Genomic DNA, 6,000 nt, shown 5'->3' with positions numbered 1-6,000 from the left:
CGTTGAAGCACCTGCTGTTTTTGTGCCTCATCTGGAATTTGTAGCGATTGGCGTGGCCGTAAGAAAGGGATCTTATCACATTGTCCGCTAAAAGAAGTAGACATTTTAGTTTGGCTGGAAGATGGTCTTTCTTCTGCACCTACCCCACGGACACAACCTTTTTTCCCCTTCCCAACACGCCTATTCCCCTTTCCACCAGCAGCAGGCCTTTTTCCACTCATTTTGGTGGTTAACTAATTCACAACTCTGGAGTTGTTTGCACAAAAAAACAATGGATGGTAACCGAGCAGAGCTGAGTGGCCAAACTGTGGTATTAGGCCAAAACTATTGGCTGGGTTAGATGCTGAAAAAAATTATTTTTAATTTGCAACCTGATGGAGGTCAGTATAGATGGACTAATAGACCAAGTCCCACACACCGCTAGAAGCCCAAATATTTTTTCAGAGCTAGATGCAGAAATTTTTTTTATTCAATTTGCAACCTGATGGAGGTCAGTATAGATGGACTAATAGACCAAGTCCCACACACTGCTAGAAGCCCAAATATTTTTTCAGAGCTAGATGCAGAAAAAAATTATTTTTAATTTGCAACCTGATGGAGGTCAGTATAGATGGACTAATAGACCAAGTCCCACACACCGCTAGAAGCCCAAATATTTTTTCAGAGCTAGATGCAGAAAAAAATTATATTCAATTTGCAACCTGCTGGAGGTCAGTATAGAAGGACTAATAGAACAAGTCCCACACACTGCTAGAAGCCCAAATATTTTTTCAGAGCTAAATGAAGAAAAAAATTATTTTTAATTTGCAACCTGATGGAGGTCAGTATAGATGGACTAATAGACCAAGTCCCACACACTGCTAGAAGCCCAAATAGTTTTTCAGAGCTAGATGCAGAAAAAAATTATTTTTAATTTGCAACCTGATGGAGGTCAGTATAGATGGACTAATAGAACAAGTCCCACACGCTGCTAGAAGCCCAAATATTTTTTCAGAGATAAATGAAGAAAAAAATTATTTTTAATTTGCAACCTGATGGAGGTCAGTATAGATGGACTAATAGACCAAGTCCCACACACTGCTAGAAGCCCAAATATTTTTTCAGAGCTAGATGCAGAAAAAAATTATTTTTAATTTGCAACCTGATGGAGGTCAGTATAGATGGACTAATAGAATGATGCTATGCCCAAAAGATTTTACTTCACTAGGTGCAGTAAAAAAATTGGTATTCTATACACAGGTGGTATATCTTGCAACACAGATAGGCTACTCCACTGACTAACACACTCTGCAATAGGCCAAAAAGGATTAGCTTTGCTAGATTCAGCCAAATGCTGTGAAAAAAACTTGCACAGCACTGGCACAGACCTGCCTGGCAAAAACTGATAGGAACTGATGTAACCTAGTCCTGAAAAGGACTCCAATTACAATTAGTCTTTACTCCCACAATCTATCTATTTAAGAGCACAGACCTGCTTGATAAAAGTCGTAGGAAATGCTGTAACCTAGTCCTTAAAAGGACTGCAATCACAACTATTCCCTACTCCCAAGCTATCTGTAGATTTGTGCGAAAATTGGCTTGAAATTAACAAGGTATAGCGCACACAGCAACAGCGGTGCCGTCTAACACGCAGCTGCAGCAGTGAGAAAATGGTGGCGACGGGGAAAATGGCTTGGTCTTATAGGGCAAGGACATGTGACATACACTGCCAATCACACATGCCCTTGCTTGTGTGAAAAAAAGCACTTCGCTCCGTGTGTGCGCTGCTGATAGGCTGACAGATTGCACCTCCCCACTGCAAATGCGGGAAAGAGAAAAAAAAATGGAGATCTTCATTGTTCCTGCAGAGATCCATCCCCTGCCCCTCCCCCCGCCCCGCTGTACACTCAAACTGCGTATTAACATTAATTTTCATCATTACTGAGAAAAAATCCAGTTATGATTTTGGTGCACGAACAGTTATCGAACATAACCTCGAACAGCCGAATTTTTCTCAAATTGTTCGTGTTCGCCGACCGGCTTGAACACCGCCCAAAACAGCTCGAATTTGAGATTGGCGAACAGTTCGAGTAGAACAACGCTCATCTCTAGTTGTGACACTGGTCACTGGCACAGCACCACCTGCTTCATGGTCTTCGTGCCTCTCCCCATTACCCTTGGCACTGACATTTGCTCCTGCTAGGGGATCCTCAGCAACATCACCCCGCAGAGTGACATCGCTGAGTTCTCCTGCACCTTCCAATACAACATTATTAGTGTTGAGCGAACATGCTCGACACTGCTCGGTACTCGCCCGAGCATCACGCTACTCGGGATGTTCGGCGAGCTCCGAGCATTTCCGGGTTACTCGGGCGGGAGCTCGGGTCTCTGCCCTACATGTTTGGCGCTCTTTACAGAGCCAATGAACATGCAGGGATTGCCAGCCAGTCACTGTAATGCCGCAGCCATGTTGTTTGTGGGCATTACAGTGATTGGCTGGCCGCACAGCGTCACCTTGAGTATTTAAAACCGGGCGCCGCCATCTTGGACACAGTCGCTCCGGATCAGACAGTGTAGGGACAGCGCTGCTGATTTAGGGAGAGATATATGCTGCAAAATAGTTAGTGTAGGGTCTGTAAAGGCTGCCAGATCAAACAAACAGTCCTTCTCAGGACTAATATCCATCCCAGGTATATCAGGCAGGCAGGCAGGCTGTATAGGAGACGCAGTGGTTATACCAGCAAACGCTGCATTACAGTCCTGTGTGCTGCTCCTGTTGCTGAAATTGCTGGACTTAGCTCCAGGTCCCGGGGGCCAGGAAAAATCCTTTTTTTTATCTAAATCCTCTTTTTTTTTCCCTCCTTCACAATGTACAAATACCCATCTTATTAACCTTTTGGTGTCCCCCCCCCCCAAAAAAAAAAAGTGTGCCTCTGATTTTTCAGACACAAATATATCTGTTGAAAATAGTCTGGTGTAGGCCAGAGAAATAGAAGTGTGGTTTTGCAGTTCTATGGGCCATTTGTATCTAAAAAAAACAGTTTGAGTGTGTCGCTCACTGTTCAGCCGCAAATATATATATTTAAAAAAGTCTGGTATACACCAGTAAATTATTACTGTGGTTTTGATGTTCCACAGTAAAACATCTCTATTATCCTGTTTTTGGCATTTTTTGCTGTATAAAAATAATAATAGTGTCTCCCTGATTTTTCAGACACAAATATATCTGTTGAAAATAGTCTGGTGTAGGCCAGAGAGACAGAAGTGTGCTTTTGCTGTTCCACGGTAAAAAATCTCTATTATCCTGCTTTTTGCATTTTTTGCTGTAAAAAAAAAATAATAGTGTCTCCCTGATTTTTCAGACACAAATATATCTGTTGAAAATAGTCTGGTGTAGGCCCGAGAAATACAAGTGTGGTTTTGCAGTTCCACGGTTCAAACCTCTGTATTATCCACTTTTGGGCCATTTGTATCTAAAAAAAACAGTTTGAGTGTGTCGCTCACTGTTCAGCCGCAAATATATATATATTTTAAAAAGCCTGGTATACACCAGTAAATTATAATTGTGGTTTTGCCATCCCACGGTAAAAAATCTCTATTATTCAGGTTTTGGTAGTTTTTTCCGTAAAGAAAAACAGTAGTGTCTCCTGACTGTTGTGACACAAAAATATATCTGTTGAAAATAGTCTTGTGTAGGCCCGACATCCCAGTGTGGTTTCGCAGTTCCACGGGTCAAATCGCTGTACTATCCAGTTTTGGGCCTTTGGTATCTAAAAAAAAGCAGTTTGAGTGTGTCGCTCACTGTTGAGCCGCAAATATCTCTATTTAAAAAAGTGTGGTATACTCCAGTAAACAATAACTGTGGTTTTCCTCTTCCACGGTTCTAATCTACTCTTTATTACCCTTTTTCCATTGATAGTGCAAGTGTAAGCTATTTTACTTCATTTACAATGGGCAAGGTGCGTGGCAAGGGACGTGGAAGTGGACGTTTTGGTGATGGTTCGAGCAGAGGACGGGGCCGTGGCCAAGGTGAAAATGTGCCACAACCAACAGCCACACCTTCTCGCTCCCACTTCTTGACCGAATTACTAGGGAAGCACAGAACAACACCAGTATTGAGAACTGATCAGTGTGAACAGGTTATTAATTGGATAGCAGACAATACTTCCAGTTACCTGGGCACCACCACCTCCGGTCTGTCTTCCACACGGTCAACTCTTAGTAGCCGTGAGTCTCGACCGCATACTCCACCTCACCCTGATGCTCCTTCATCCCACCATGCCGAGTGTAGTCAGACAGCAAGTGATCCCACACTTGGACACTCTGAAGAGCTGTTCACTGGTCCATTTCCATATTTGGGCCCCTCGCCTGATACGCTTGAAGTGGTGGAAGAGGAGATCCCATGTTGCGATGCCCAAATATTTGAACAGCCACGGCCACAGGAAGTCAACGTTGGCAATCTGTCACAAGAGGTGGACGATGACGAGACACAATTGCCAGGAAGTGAGGAGGAGGATCGTGGTGCGCAAGTGGAAGATGAGGAGGTGGTGGATGATCTAGTAACTGACCCAACGTGGAAGGAGGACATGCAGAGTGAGGCCAGCAGCACACAGGGGGAGGGAGGCAGAGTACCCCAACAGGCAGGAAGAAGCAGTGTGGTGGCCGCAGACAGAAGGCAGGCAACCGTTCCCCGTAACACCAACACGAGGGACGTTGCCAGTACAAGCGGTAGGTCTTCCAGAGTCTGGAATTTTTTTAAAGACTCTGCTGATAACCCCAAAAAGGCCATATGTTCCACCTGCCATGCCAGCATCAGCAGGGGTGACAAAACTACCAGCCTGACCACCACCAGCATGATCAGGCACATGGCAGCAAAGCACCCGACTTTGTGGGGCGAAACCCAGGGTCCACGACCAGTGTCAGCGGGTGTCACCACTGCTTTTTCCACTGTTGTGCGTGCAATAGAACCCCCTGTTGTGTGTGCAAGGCAATCCCCTGTCCATACTGCATATAGAGATGCCCCCTCCTCTCAGTCTTCACTAGAGATGAGCGTTGTTCTACTCGAACTGTTCACCAATCTCAAATTCGAGCTGTTTTGGGCGGTGTTCGAGCCGTTCGGCGAACACGAACAATTTGAGAAAAATTCGGCTGTTCGAGGTTATGTTCGATAACTGTTCGTGCACCAAAATCATAACTGGATTTTTGCTCAGTAATGATGAAAATTAATGTTAATACGCAGTTTGAGTGTACAGCGGGGTGGGGGGAGGGGCAGGGGATGGATCTCTGCAGGAACAATGAAGATCTCCATTTTTTTTCTCTTTCCCGCATTTGCAGTGGGGAGGTGCAATCTGTCAGCCTATCAGCAGCGCACACACGGAGCGAAGTGCTTTTTTTCACACAAGCAAGGGCATGTGTCATTGGCAGTGTATGTCACATGTCCTTGCCCTATAAGACCAAGCCATTTTCCCCGTCGCCACCATTTTCTCACTGCTGCAGCTGCGTGTTAGACGGCACCGCTGTTGCTGTGTGCGCTATACCTTGTTAATTTCAAGCCAATTTTCGCACAAATCTACAGATAGCTTGGGAGTAGGGAATAGTTGTGATTGCAGTCCTTTTAAGGACTAGGTTACAGCATTTCCTACGACTTTTATCAGGCAGGTCTGTGCTCTTAAATAGATAGGTTGTGGGAGTAAAGACTAATTGTAATTGGAGTCCTTTTCAGGACTAGGTTACATCAGTTCCTATCAGTTTTTGCCAGGCAGGTCTGTGCCAGTGCTGTGCAAGTTTTTTTCACAGCATTTGGCTGAATCTAGCAAAGCTAATCCTTTTTGGCCTATTGCAGAGTGTGTTAGTCAGTGGAGTAGCCTATCTGTGTTGCAAGATATACCACCTGTGTATAGAATACCAATTTTTTTACTGCACCTAGTGAAGTAAAATCTTTTGGGCATAGCATCATTCTATTAGTCCATCTATACTGACCTCCATCAGGTTGCAAATTGAATATAATTTTTTTCTGCATCT

Source organism: Phyllobates terribilis, unplaced genomic scaffold (assembly GCF_046119375.1).
Source record: "Phyllobates terribilis strain yellow unplaced genomic scaffold, ASM4611937v1 Scaffold_124__1_contigs__length_5142088, whole genome shotgun sequence".
Lineage (NCBI taxonomy): Eukaryota > Metazoa > Chordata > Amphibia > Anura > Dendrobatidae > Phyllobates > Phyllobates terribilis.
This window is presented reverse-complemented; position numbering follows the sequence as displayed.